General features: G+C 56.5%; 1 protein-coding gene across 1 annotated transcript in view; it reads left to right on the forward strand.

The window, feature by feature from the left end:
* NAV1 (neuron navigator 1) overlaps positions 1-14,941 on the forward strand; it is a 132,935-nt gene that overhangs the window by 52,301 nt on the left and 65,693 nt on the right.

The following is a 14,941-nucleotide window of genomic DNA, read 5'->3' on the forward strand; positions in this document are numbered from 1 at the left end:
CACCCCACCCCCCGGCCCCCTTTCTCCTCCTCTGGTTTCTTCCTGTGCAAACCTCTGCCAGCGCTTCAACCTCCGAGTCTGACCCAGACTCGTCACCCTCCGTCAAACACTTCTTCCCTGTCTTCCTCTTTTCATCTTTTTCTGCCCCATAGACAGCGTTGGGTTTGTGGAGCAGCTTGCAGGGGGTTGGGTTTGTGGAGCAGCTTGCAGGGGGTTGGGTTTGTGGAGCAGCTTGCGGGGTGCGGGGCAGTCTGGGACATGAGGGGAGAGGACAGGAAGAAAGAATTGCTAGGGACTTCAGGGTCCAAGAGCTGAGACCAGAGCACTGCACAGCTGCTGGAAGCTCTCAGGCATCTCCGGCTGGCTCTACCTCCACTCGCCCTTCTTGGTTTGCTGGACCCTCCCAGGGACCACACGGGTAGCCGCAGTTTCCCTCCCCACCCCCCTTGGAACCACCTCTCCCCAGTAAACAGCTCGAACTGGAAGGGAGTCGAAGGTAGCTGAGCTCCAGGCTGTCCACTGCTCCCCACCCCAGGGATGTACTGGGAGGACCGGACCTGGCAGGGCCTGTCCCGATGACAGGCTGCTCTGGAGCAAAACAACTGACTCATGAATGGGGTTGTTTACTTCTTGTAAGCCCCAGGGGCCGGCCCACCTCTTGTCTGATCCGCCAGCTTGGGGCTGGGGCCGGAGACAGTTGTCCAGCTCCTCGTGGGTGCAGAGGCTGTGCTATAGGTGGAGAGCCTGGCGTCTGACGCTGCTCTGCGCGGCCTCTGCACCAGGAAGCCCTTCTCCTCTGAGGAAGTGTTGGGTCCCTGCCCTCTGACATCGCCCGGCTGGGCAGGGCAGAGAGCTCCCACGGCCAGGACTCTGCCTTTGGAGAGACCCCAGTCTGAAGCAGGTGGTGGGACCTCTGGCACCTAACCAGCTGTGAGCTTGGGCGAGTCACTTAAGCCCTCTAGGCTTCGGTTTGTCTGTCTGCCCAGTGCAGATAATAGTAGAACTTATCTCAGGGTGATGATAAGGGTTGAATGCATTAATTACATAAAGTGCTTGGGATAATTCCTGGTTCTTTGTGAATGCTCAATCCATGTAAGTTTACTTTTATTGCTGTTATTATTGTTACTATTATCGTTAAAATCACCCTCTAAAGGAGGGGAGGGACTCCTGCCCTCTGAGGGTCCCAGGCTTGCCCTCAGGGACTGGGCAGCGCAGCACAGCCCCATCAGAATCGGCAGCAAGGACAGATGTAGCAGCAGCTGGCCAATACTGGGGACATAGATTCAGGGGTGTGTGGGTATGGAGTGCTGGGCGGGGGAGCCAGGAAAGACGCCCTTTACTCGGCCTCTAGCACCTTTTCTTTGTCCTCTTCCCTCTGGACAGTGTGTGCGCTCCTGAATCAGTGCAAAAGAAGAGTTCACTAGACTGGCATGAATGGGACCTTCCCTCCCTGCGCACTCATGCCCGTCAGCCCTGGGGAAGCGTGGGGTTCGCAGGGAACACAGAACAGAGTGGCGATACCCACAAAGTGGACCTCACTGCGAACTGCAGTGCTGGTGCCAAGATAATTTCACGTGAGTCTTTACGGTCAGTCTGCAATTAGCAGCAACTCTCAACAAGCTTGTTCTAAGGGGGCTGTGGCGTTAACATCCCCGCCAGCACTGTCAACACACCCATCCTTCAATGCCCTTAAGCAGTCAGAGTTGACCGGGAATCCATTTATAACCCCCAGTAATTTGAATATAGCCAATCACTCCTCCCGTTATGTGTTTTCACAGTTAAGCGCCGCGTTTTTTCACTAGAAGCAGGGCATCCTGGGTTCCAGCGAACCTGAGCCGCACTTGCCCAGCCCCTTTCTGGTCCTCCCTCTCCCACTATGGTTTCCATCCAGGTTTTGTAACTTAGAAAACGTCCTGCTCCTAAGAAAATTGCTTTTCCTACTCATAAAACAAGCAGGGCTATTCCCTTCTCACCTACCAGTGACACCCCATCCCTTCCCCGTTGGCCACTGCCCGTGACCGTTCACTTCCCGACTCTCAGAAGTCTCAGCACTGGGCGAGCAGGACAGGTGAGGCTCGCCGCCGGGCTTTCGCTCCCCCCATCCCCCCTGACCCCAGCTGACACAGTCACAAGCCATCCAGTGAGACGTGGAGGATGGCAGTGACCCCGAGGCTTTCTTGGTGCCCTCCGTCCATCCCCTGATGGGGGATCGCCCACCTGGGGCTCGTCCCAAGCCCTCGTTCAGTCCGGAATCAGCCCTCCCCGCTCCATCCCAATGCCTGGCCGATTCCGGTTTGCCCATCTGGGTGAGCTCAGGGAAGGCAGGTTCTTCAAACTGGAGCTCAGCAAACCAGGATGCGGAAGGGAATGCAGCTGCTAAAACCATCGTATACTTGAAGTTATATATTTAAACACTTATAGTAAAATATGGTTTTATATGTGGCTAATATCTTAACTGCTTTTTTTGTGTGTGTGTGGTACGCGGGCCTCTCTCCCGTTGCGGAGCACAGGCTCCGGACGCGCAGGCTCAGCGGCCATGGCTCACGGGCCCAGCCGCTCCGCGGCATGTGGGATCCTCCCGGACCGGGGCACAATCCTGCGTCCCCTGCATCGGCAGGCAGACTCTCAACCACTGCGCCACCAGGAAAGCCCTTAACTGCTTTGAAGTTTAAGAGTTCAGTGGTGGTAATTACGTTCACATTGCCGTGTCACCATCACTGACGTCATCTCCAGGACTTTTTCATCTTCCCAAACTGAAACTCTGCACCTGTTAAACACTGACTCCCCAGCCCCCTCTCCAGCCCCCCACCCCACCCTTCCTCTTTCTGTCTCTATGAGCTTGACTATTCTAAGGACCTCACAGAACTGGAAATCACACGGTATTTGTTTTTTTCTGACTGGCTTATTTCACTCAGCATCATGTCCTCAAGATTCATCCATGTGATAGCAGTCGGAATTTCCTTCCCTTTTAGGGCCAAATAATATTCCATTGTATATATAGACCACAGTTTGTCTATCCATTTACCCATTGATATACATCTGGGTTGCTTGCTATGAACATGAGTGTACAAATATTTCCTCAAGAATCTGCTTTCAATTCTTTTGAGTGTATTCTCAGCAGTGGAATTGCTGGATCATATGTAGCTCTATTTTTAATTTTTTCGAGGAACCATATACAGTTTTCCAGAGGGGCCGCACCATTTTCCATCCCCACCTGCAGTGCGTGAGGGCTGCCTTTTCTCCACATTCTCGCCAGCACTTGTTATTTTCCACGTGTTTGTGTTTTTAATAACAGCCATCGTGATGGGTATGAAGTGGTTTTAATCTGCATCTCCCTAATGACCAGAGATGTTGAACGTCTTTTCATGTGTTTATTAGCCATTCATATGTTTTCTTTGGAGAAATATCTATTCAAGTCCTTTGTCCATTTTTTAATTAGGTTGTTTGGTTGTTGTGGTTAAGTTGTAGGAGTTCTTTATATATTCTGGGTATTAATCCCTTATCAGACATATGATTTGCACATATTTTCTCCCATTCTGTGGGTTGCCTTTTCATTCTGTTGATGGTGCCCTTTAATGCGCAAAAGTTTTTCATTTCAATCGAGTCTAGTTTATCTCTGTTTCTTTTGTTGCCTGCACTGTAGGTGTCATAGCCAACAAATGATTGCCAAATCCAATGTCATGAACCTTTTCCCCAATGTTTTTCTCCAAGTTTTATAGCTGCTGAGGCTTTTTTTAGTGTTTTTTAAAAATGTAATTTATTTATGTATTTATTTATTTTTGGCTGCATTGGGTCTTTGTTGCTGTGCGCAGGCTTTCTCTAGTTGCGGCGAGCGGGGGCTACTCTTAAGGCGCTGTGTGGGCTTCTCATTGCGGTGATTTCTCTTATTGCGGAGCACGGGCTCTAGGCGCGTGGGCTTCAGTAGTTGTGGCACACGGGCTTCAGTAGCTGTGGCTCGCGGGCTCTAGAGCACAGGCTCAGCAGTTGTGGCGCACGGGCTTAGTTGCTCCGCGGCACGTGGGATCCTCCCGGACCGGGGCTCGAACCCGTGTCCCCTGCATTGGCAGGTGGATTTTTAACCACTGCGCCACCAGGGAAGCCCGCTGCTGGGGCTTTTTAAAAATACAAATTCCAAGTCTCATGCCCGGCCTACCTCTCCTACCTCAGGAAGCCATATTTTTCTGATGCTTCTCAGTGATTTGGGGGCTAGTCTGTCTTCCCATAAACTTAACAAATTTTCTCCATAGTAACCCCGACAGCATCTTTCAGCCTTGATTTGGGTGGGCACGGTGCCAGGGGCCGCCTATTCCACTCCAAATAGCATAAGATTACGAGAAAGCGTTTAAGTGTTCACCTGAAACCTGCTTCACTTCTGCCTATTGATTCAAATGTTGGCATCTGAGAAAAACAGACTAAGTGGAAGTCTTTATCCAGACATTTCAACACGTTCTTAATGATGGTTCAGACGGTCTCTTCTCTACAAAAGAAAGAGTCCCCAACTCATTTCGGTACTTCCTGAGATGACCCAGTTTTCCAGATCCCACCTGTCCTCGTTACCCTCCTCTGGAAGCTCTCAGGTTGTCAATGAGCCTCTTAAAAATTTGGCACCTGGACTGATCTGCCCGGTCCTGGCAGGGTGACATCCAGAGCCTGACACCGTGGACAGCATCGGCTTGGCTGCCGGCTGCCCTAGGTGGCAGTTCAGGACATTTTTACCTCCTGAAAAGAGAAGAGGAATTTGTTTTTCTAAAAATAGGGAGGCCTGGAGTTTAATCTAAATAAGGAGATGAGTTCCACAGCCATCTGCACACGCCTAACCCCCAGTGTTGGGGTGGGAGGTGGCGGTGCTGCACCTACAGAGGCGAGTGTGGGCTCCGGCGGGGGGTGGGGGGTGGGGGTGTGCGGACGGGGCTGTGTGTGCCCTCCAGCCCCTCCCTCCTCTGACTTGCACGTGCCTCTCACCATCTCCACTTGCGTCTGTGTAAATGGTGGTCTGGGTGGGCAGGAACCCCAACTGCGTCACCAGCAGTGCTGCCGTCACACTCTCCCGGGGGCGCCCTTCACCTGGGGTAGAGTAGTCTCTGCAGCCCTGGCAGGACCGCTGTCTGGCGACCTCGACCGAGGACCACAGAGCTTTAGACAGAGCCCTGCGGGTGTGCCGGGGGGCAGCGGGGCTCCACCGTCGGGTGGTCCCTGCCCCGCGTGGCGGCTGGCTGCTCCTGTCCTGTCCCTGTTCGTCCCCTCCTTCCCCAGCCTGTCCTCTTAAACCGTGCTCAGGAGCTCGGGAACAGATGGGATTCGTTTCCTCCTTGGTGCTGCAGTGTCCTGACATTGAAAAATGTCAAATAAAATAAACTGTAGGCCCCGGTCTCCTCCCAGGCTGGCTTTTTGCTCCCAGAGGCAGGAGCCCAAGCCTTAACGAAAGCCTCCTGCCTTGCTGAGTGGCCTGGGCCTGGGCAGCCCCCTCCCGGGAAGGAACGTCACTCGCTGGGCTCCAGGTGGCTGGTCGCGAGATGCCAAACCCCACTCCCTTTAGGGACAGAATCCTCCTGCAAGGGGCACTGGGTCTGTAGGCCTTGTACAGAGAGAGGGGGACTCTGGAATGTGAGCGGGCCCCTGTCTCCTCTGTTTCCTGGCAGGCAGCCCACCCCGCGGGCGGCCGGACCGGGCCGGGCTTCTGCCCGTGGAACACAAGGATCGGGGCAGAGGGGTAGGGGGCCATCCTGGGGAGCACCTGGCATTCAAGTTCAGGAAGGAATCAGCTCCTGCCCTCGAAGGGCTTCACATCTAAAAGACACCTGCTGTATCCATGGCAGCAGCAGAAGTGGGGTGTAGTTGATGCAGACAGTGGCCGTTGCCTCTTTGGGGGTAACATCTAACGATGACCTGCAGCTTCCTGCACGTGGCCTCGGCCGACCTTCTCTGGGTGCAGGGGAAGGAGCATCTGAGCATCCGGGGCTCCCTCCTGAGCCCCCTCTAGCTCGCGGCGTGGCACTAAGCAAGTTCCCAACCCCTCTGAGTCTCAGTTTGCTCATTTGTAAAAAGGTCACCATTTGTGCCTTGGGAGGATCAAGTGGAAAAGACTAAGAGTGCTCTAAAAAGTATGAAGAGCCGTCGGTTTGAAATGTTTATTCTGGTTTCAACTTACGGTTCTGTTCATTTAACTGGTGGCCTCTGGCTCAATTAGGGGCTGTTAGAGTATCCACATAAGATTTCTTCAACTTGACAGATGAGTTCACAGAGGTTGGGCTTTGACTCTGTTGAGGGGGGAGATCTCGTTTTGCTTTTTTACACCGTCTTGATGTTCTTTCCGTCCTGTGGTGCAGAGTTAAATGAACCGGCCTTTGAGCACAGGCTTGCCGACATGGCACGCCAGGACTGGCGGGGTTGCAGAGTGGTGTGGAGTACGGCTCACGGCTAGACAGAGCCCTGGCTCTTCTCATGAGCTCTGTGTGTCACTGTGGGTGCCTGCTCTCCCTCTGCCCGAGTTCCCTTGTCTAGAAAAAGCAGAGAGTGGTGGCACCCTAGTCTGTAAGGCTGGTGCGAGCACCGAATTGGTGAACACATTTACTTTGTATATAATAAGTGTTAGAGCTGTTAGCCCTTTGGTGCCCGATGGTAGCAAGCTGGTGGCCCTAAGCTGTCACACGCACCTTCTGAAAGGCAAGACAGTATTTGGAAAAGTGTGTGTTAACCTTCGTGCTTGTTTCTGAGCCTCACTGGGAGGGTGACAAACTAAGTGGTTTACCAAGCGGGATGGCGGCGTCCTGACCCACTTCCGCCTGTTCATGCAGTGCTATCGTGTGGCAAAGGGTGCCCCTGTGCGGCTTGGAGACCACCAGCCACAGGTCCAGCATGTGGCTGTGCAGTGTAGCAAACTCATTGCACACAGGACCGCGCAAGTGACCATGGGTCCTTTCCCGCCGTGACCTGGCTAACGGGGCTGTCTGTACCTCACTCAGACACGTGTGTTGTACATGAAGTGTGTCCTAGGATGGAGTCCCCAGAAGCAGACCTCGAGACAAAGATTTGCGTGCAAGTGGTTTATTTGGGAGGTGATTCCAGAAAGCACTGATGGGGGTGGGGAAGTGGGTCGGGGAGAGAAGGAAGCCAGTGCAGGGTGCGTTCTGTGCGGGTCACTGTTGAGGTCAGCTGGGCCTGGGAGTTCTGGGGGATTACATGCCCACCCAGAGGGCCAGGAAGCCTGGATATTTATCTTTCGACTCCCAGTCGTTACTGGCTGAGGGCGGCTCCCAGGGGCATTGCATCCTGGTGTTTTCTGCTGCTTCATGCAGACTGAGAGTCACAGGTGCCTGCAGAGCGGCTGTGTCTGTGTTTATGGGAACAGCAACCGCAGAGGGGACACAGGTGGGATACGAGGGACATCAGTTATAAAGAGGGAAGATGGGAAGGGAGGAGCTGTGGAGTCAGATTCCTGGTCTGTTGGGAGCGAGGGGGTGGCCTCAGAGAGCCAGTGGCTGTCGAAACACCCTTCATTCCTAAAACAGAATAGCGAAAGCATTGCTGAGAGTGTGCGGGGTGGAATCACAGGGTCTGTTCAGACCCAACAGGGTCGCTGGAAGGTTGCAGTAAGCCAGGTATTCCAGAGGGGCAGCTGGATGTGTGCTGGTTGCCAAGGCGACGGATGCAGGCAGAGGAGGGGCCCCTCTGGTGTGTCCTAGTAACCTACAGTTGAGCTGCCGGGTTTTCCCCGAGTTTGATGATATACAAGCTGGCTGACAGTCGAGACGGATAAGGGCTGTGGAAGCCGGGGAGGCGGGCGCCTCCCCACCAGTCCCGCCCTCCCGCCTGTCCACTTGTCTCTTCTTCATCGTCGGCCTCCTCCTTTCCCCACCCACACACCTTCTGTTCTAGGATGAGCCAGCTGGGCTCGTGCAGTGCTGGAAATTCCATGCAATCTGATATTACAGGAAGAGCCCAAGTTTGGAGTGGGCTCAGATCCCAGCTCTGAGGCTTTGGGGAGGCTGTGCGTCCATTCTGGTGGGGCTGGTCCAACGGGAATAGGGTCATCGTGAGGATGTTATGGAGTACATTGTAATAAAGTGCTAGGTATACGGCAGGTGCTGGGCAAATGTTACCTACCTCCCCTCTCTCGGTCGGCGCCTAGAAAACCAACGCTCTGAAGGTCTGAAGGCCGCCTGCAGAGGGGGACTTGCCCAGCTGGGGGCTTGGGGGGTGATACCTAGTCGCTCACTTGTCTGTGCCCGGTTCCTCCCGCCACCCCTGCTGGAAGCCTCCCCAGATTCACCCCATTGCAGTGTGACTGCTCCCCAACTCGGGGTCGTCCTGGAACTTGTGTGTATACTTTGTGCTGTAGTAACTTGTGCTTTTATAATTCTCTAACAATTGCACGGCACGTGTGGTTTACAAAACACTTCTGTGGCACCGTCTTAATTTAATCTTAACAGCTCTGTGAATCAGGTTTTCTTTTCCCCAATTTACAAGCGAGGAAAGTGGAACTCGGCTTCACTGGCTGGCCAGGAGCTCATAACTTAAAAGTGGCAGCACGGGAGCAGAGCCGGGCGCCTCCGACACCTGCCCTCCCTGTCCCGTGCTCTCTCCAGCTCGCCCGCTGCCTCCATTTGTGTGTAGTATGTATGTCCCTAAGCTTGGGGGCGGGGGTCACAGGCCTTACTGCCACTGCAGAAGGAGCTCCCCTCAACACCCAGCAGGCCGTGCTGTTGGAGGCCCCCTCCCGGAAGGCCCCTAAGTGACTGCTCCGTCTTCAAGGATAGGGTCGTGCTTTGCAAACCACAGAGCAGCCACAGCTGGGGAGCTCAGGGCAAGGACAGAAGGAGCGCCGCGCGCCGCATGAATACAGGCTCTGTTGACCGTGGCTCAAAGGCTGAGCTGTCCCAGGACGCTTGCGAGGGGCCAGCTCTGGCCTCTGGGGTATCAGATGTCTCTGGCCAGGCAGCAAAGGACCATTCACCGAGGCTGAAGAAAGGCCAGCAGGCCAGGCTGGGCACCCACCCACTGAGCTGTGCACGGGCTGCCCCAGAGAGGCTGCGGGACTGAGTTGCTATTGCCCGTACGTTGGGGCCATGATGGAGCTAGCACAGGCAGATGCATTAAGGTCTGGATTTGGAAAACAGGCAGAATGAGTCAGGCCCTGAGAGACCGCAGGCAGGCAGCTATGGTAGAGACAGACAAGTGCTCACGAATCCACAGGTCAGGGTCACGGAGAGACGGGTGGACAAGCTGATGCTGGGGCTGGTGCAGGCGGTAAACAGAGCCAGTGCGCGGGATGTGCAGCCAAGGGGGGGCGAGGTGAGAGCCACCCAGACACATGTGTGAGGGGCTGGATACAAAGAGGCTGTGTGCACACCAGCTTCCCTGGCAGAGGGCAGGGCGTGCGCCAGCCACACAGGCCGGAGAGCGTCCGAGAGGTGGAGGGACCAGTGTCTCACCAGCCCGCCTGCTCTGCCCGCCTTGGCCGGCTCGTATTAAGAGGGGTCCAGGGAGTTCCCGGGTGGTCCAGCGGGGAAGATTGTGCGCTCCCAGTGCAGGAGGCATGGGTTCGATCCCTGGTCAGGGAACTAGACCCCCGCCCCCCATGCATTACGCAGCTAAGAGTCAGCATGCCGCAACTAAGACCCGGCGCAGCCAAATAAGTAACTAAATATTAAGAGGGGTCTTCCCTGTGCCCCGTCCCTTCCTTCTTGTGGGCCGTTCCAGCCAGACCCGGGGACACGTCTCCACCGTAGCGGCTGCCCTCTGCTCCTGACCGCTCAGCCCCGTCCAGCCCCTTCCCTGTCTCCTCTCCTCACTGGCCACCCTCTCAATCTCTTAGCCTCCTCTTCCTTGTCTGGCTTCTGTCTCGACCCCTGTGGGTCTGATGACAAAGGGGCAGTTCAGGAGCAATGCTGTCCCCATGGACAGCCCGGTGGTGGCACTTCCGGCAGCAGAGGCTCCCAGGACGCAGCTTTCCGCCGAGTATGATTAAAAGACGAGGCACAGCTATCACCTGCCTGTCACCGTCCCCTCTGAGCGGCAAGCGCCTGCAGCCGCCCTGTGCCTGTGCTCACCTTTCCTCGATGGTCCCCGTGTGAGGTCCTTTCTTCCCAGCTCCGAGCGGTCGCCCCTGCGGTCTGGGTGGCAGCAGCCATCCCATCCCCTGTGGCTCCTCCAGTCCCCGTGGTTAGTTTCCTGTTCTTGAGAGATAGGCCGGCGCCATCGATAGGGCGCTCCAGAGTCCAATTGCCCCGGATTTATCCTTGGTTTGCCGCTATTGCCTGCGTGACCCTGGATAAGTGACTTAGCCTCACCGTCTGAAAGGAAAGGGGATGACAGCGCCCACCTTATGCTGCTTATTCACATGGTCAGTAAGTACTTCTAGAGACCTGCTGTACAGACACTTGGGGGTACAGCGGGAGAAGTCATCATTCTTAAACTCATAGACAAAAGAGAGAAGGCAAACAAGCCAGCAGGTAAACACGTGGTAGATCAGGTGGTGCTGTGTGTCATAAAGGAAGATGAAGCAGGGTGAGGGACAGAGTGGTGGGTGGGGGCTGTTGGGGAGTGTGTTCAGGGAAAACTCTCCAGTAGTTGATGCCCAGAAGAGCATGTGCGAAGACCCTGGGGCAAGAATGGGCATGTGTTCAGGCAAATGCAGGGAGGTCCGTGTGGCTGAAACAGAATAAACAAGACAGACGGTGATCAGAAATGAGGTCAGGGTGTAGCCAGGGGCCAGGTAGTACAGGTGAGGGGCAGCCACAGGCAGCTGCCAGGCAGAGAAGCAATGAGATCTGACGCGTGTTGCAAAGCGTCTGCCTGGCTGCTGTGAGGGGGCATCGAAAGGATTATCTGGGCGGGGCGGGGTGGGGCAGGAGGCAGAGATTGGAGCTCCAGCTCAGGAACGGGGAACCTGGGTCAGCGGGTGCTTCGGCCAACCTGAAATCACTGCGCTGTCCTCGGGGGTCTCACACTCATACACACACTCACACACACACATTCGCGTCTGCCCGGGGTCAGCTAAGGGTCCGGCAGGCCCTGTGGAGGGCCGGCAGCCTCCTGCTGTCTCCGTTCCCACCGCCCCATCTGTCCTGCGCTCTCAGAACCACACAGAGACGCTGAGGTTTGGGAGGATGTGAAACAGTTGCCCACTGTGTGCGATCTGGCGGGACGCCGCCTCTCCCAGCTGCAGGGTGGCAGGGAAGGCAGGCCTCCTCAGAGGTTGTGTAAATATTTGGGAAGCAGGCACACAGCTGGGAGTGGGACCCCCTCCTCCAGCTGGCTCGTCTGCTGCCCCAGGAACATCTCAGCCGGAGCTGGGGCTGGGCTTTGGGACACCCCACCACACATGCATCTGCCCTCCAGGCCCGACCCACACTCTCCCACCCACCTTCCACCTCTCCCTTGGAGCCCAGGCTGCCCTGGGGAGGGAGTTGGAAGGAAGTGGTAGCACCGCCCCAGAGCCAGGCGGCCTGGGTCTGCAGAAGGGCTGCCCTTCCTCAGCCCACCTTCCCTCCCTGTGAACACCTGGGCGCGGAGCCAGAGGAGCTCTAAGGCTGTTTCGGCTCTGACATTCCAGATCCCCAGCCATGAGAAGTGCGTCTGTGCTCCAGATCCCCAGCCACGAGAAGTGCGTCTGTGCGGGGCTCGGGCACAGCCCTAATGGGTCCAGAGCCGAGAGAGCTCGCCAGGATCATGCACAGGGAGCCCTTGAAGGCCCGGGCCTCCCTGAGAGGCCAAGAAGTCCACCGGGGATCCGACAGCCCCTGGCCTGGGACCCACGTCATCACGGCTCCCATGCCTGTGGCCAGAATACCTAAGGCCACGCTCTCAACCTTCCTGAGCTTGAATGTCCTAAAGCAAGTGGCGAGTAGACTAACACCTGCCTCACCCTAGATCGCTAGGTTGTTTGAGAATGAAATCCTATTTTATGATGTGAATGTGCTACCCAGAGGCCGGGAATGATTTTTATAGATTGCTTCTATCAGGGTCACAACAGATGATCCCCCAGAATTCAGTGGGGTCATCGGGGGACCCGGGGGTAGGTTTGTAAAAGCAGGGATTAGAGATGTAGTGAGGTCATTCCCCACGGACAGCGTGAGGCCCCACCAGTGTGGACACCGGCTAACTCACCGCCCCCCGCATTCTGGGCTGACTCTCTCTCATCACCCCTCTCTGTGTGGTGAAACGCTCTTTGTTCTGTCTGCCCAGATGCTACCAGCTCGGTGCGCGTGGCCAGGACACGCAGGGGTCTCCGGGCCCAGCTTCCCCCGACGGCCGGGGGGGCTCGTCTGCTGGCCGAGACTTGTGCAGGGGCAGAGGCTTTCCTACCTAAAGGAGGGAACAGCCTCGTAACTGAGGGGAAAGAGGGGAGTAGGCGTCGGTCCACAGACAGAGCCTGCCCTGGTACCTAGTCTTCTGAGGGGTCTCACTTCCCTGGCTCACCAGGAATCAGGGGTGCGGTCAGGGCCCAGACAGGTGAAACGGGAACTCAGACCACATGGCACTTCCTGGCAAGTCTTTCTCTTCTTTTCTTGCCTCTAATCAGCCCCGTCTGCCATGAGACTGTTGTTAGGGAGAGGACCAGGGCCTCCCACAGTCTCCTCGGATGTCTCTGTTGGAAACGAACATTGGTCCAGAGCCCTGGGGACTGAGATCCCAGGTGTGTGTGGCGAGGGGTAGGGGAGGGAATCAGGCTGAAAGATGCGTGCGTGTTAGTCTGGGCGCCGTCCTGTGCTTTGCACATTTCCTGGCCTCCCTGTGCCTCAGTTTCCCCCTTGTAAAGAGCCACTCTGCTGGGCCTGGCACAGGGGACACACGTGATCTGGACTCCCGAGGGCTGTGAAGAGGAGGCTGTCTGAGATGCAGGCCTTTTTCCTCCCTGGCTGGGTTTTCTTTCTGGAAAAGAGCCTAACTCTCAGCTCCCTCTCAGCAGGTGTCTCCCCCTTCACCCTGCCGCAGGCTACAACTCTGCAGCCTGCGACCCAGAAAGAAGAGCTCAGTCACCCCTGTGTGCCCCTCACTGTGGTCAGAGCAGCTGGGCCACGCCCCCATACTTGGCCACACCCCCGTGAGGGGCGAGGTCGGGGCTGCTGACCCGAGAGGCCGCGGTTTCCTGTCTTCACAGAAGCCCCCACACAGCACTGCTGTCCAGTTACCCAACGCGCCTTGACCTGGTGGCTGGGAATAGCAGGTGCTAATTTGCATGCTATTTATTTAAGGAGCAGAGTCTCCAGGGACCCTGTCCTTACCCTGTGGAAGCCTCTACCAAGCAGGAGGGTGGGTCCCAAGCTGGAGGAAGGTAGCCCACCTTCCGTGCAGGTGGTCCAGGGCTCCGTGCAGCCCACCTTCCTCCTTGAGGAGGAAAGAGGAACTTATGCAGGGAAACCTCAGATTCTTCTGGGTTCTGACAGGAACCAGTTCCAAGGAGGAGGGGGTTTACAGATCCTCCAGCCCAGAATCCTCTTAGCAGGGGACTCAGAAATCCGGGACCCCTTCCCTGGGCTGAGCTGCTGGCTGGCTTGCTCTCTTTCTGGCCAGTTCCCCCATCGCTGTCGGGGGTGAAATGCAGGGAGGGGAGGGCTGCAGGGAGGGTGGGCGGCGGCTGGGTGTGACGCAGGGGGAGAGGCCCACAGCTCAGCAGGACTGTGAAGGCAGTCATGGTGTGTGTGTGGCGGGCAGGGGCGGAGGGGGGGAGCGGATGGCTCAGTTCCCTGCACAAAAATCTAGTCCTCCAAGCAAATCCCTGTGTCTTACCCTCTTCAGGCCTCCCCTCCCTGCCTCCCTCCCTCCCTCCAGGCTCTGCCCAGAAAGCCACAGAGGAAACGCACAGCTAGATCTAGAGAGAAACATCCCCTGCTGGTGACATTCCTCTGGCTGAGACAAAGTCATTTTACCCGGGATTCCATGCTGGCTGAGGCTAAAGAGAATCCCTCACGGTGCACGTCCCGTCCCGTGTAAGCTGTTCCCCAGATGACCCAGGTGGGCCCCAGCGCAGAGGATCCATCCCGCTCACCCTCCATTTAGGCTGGTGGTGAGGATGGGGTGCAGGGAAGTTACAGAAGAGCCCGGGTGGGGCCTGGCCCGGGGGCCGTGAGGTGGGAGATGCTGCTGCAGAGCCTGCATTCCTCAGATTCCCCCCAAAGCTGCTCAGCCTGGACCCTGGTGCACCTTTCCTGAATCTCACCACCCAAACCACTCAGAGACAGTAAAGGGAATGGAAATCGATTCCCCCCCATGCTAGGGGGTCATCTGACAGCTTGGTGCTGGGATCACTGCAGCTCTTTACTCCCCTTTGGGCTCAAAGCATATTTGGAAAACTTGGCCGCAGTACATGCACCCTCAGAAACAGACCCCTCCACAACTCAGACTGTTCAGGGATCCAGGACAGAGCTCCCTCTGAGAGGTTTCCTGCCCTCCAGAGCTGCGGTTCACCCCTTAGAGCTGCGGCCCCAGGTCAGTGGCGCTGGGCACTCAGAGGACTAGAGCCAGGCGGGCTTCTAGGGAGAAGGGCCATGCTCGGGTCTCAGAGCACCGTCCACACCTCCCTGAAGGTGGGGAGTGCCGAGGGGCTCTGGAGGAGTTTGACTCCCCTCTGCCTTAACAGCCGGGGCCGCCGAAGTTCAGCGATGAGAGGCCTAGGGGAACACGCTGGCCTGGGTCTCTGCGTGGCGCTGTCACACACGCTGCCCGAACCCAGAGATACTGCTGCTCTGTGGTTCAAGCTCAGGCCTTCGGGCCTTTAAAAAAACTCCATCGCTGGCGTTGTTTCTGTTGCTTTAAGAAATTGCGGATGTAATCTGTCCAAATCTAAGATACAGTCTTTCCTCTTTGCCCGGGTCACTTTGGGGTTGGGAGCGACCTTACACACTCAGCCCCTCCCGGGAGCAGGGATGGGCTGGAAGAAGGTGGGCGCAGCAGTGCAGCCCCCGTGCAGCCCCTTCCTCCGCAACGGGGGGGGGGGGGG

This window comes from Lipotes vexillifer, unplaced genomic scaffold, assembly GCF_000442215.2.
Source record: "Lipotes vexillifer unplaced genomic scaffold, Lipotes_vexillifer_v1.1 scaffold1201, whole genome shotgun sequence".
In the NCBI taxonomy this organism is placed as follows: Eukaryota; Metazoa; Chordata; class Mammalia; order Artiodactyla; family Lipotidae; genus Lipotes; species Lipotes vexillifer.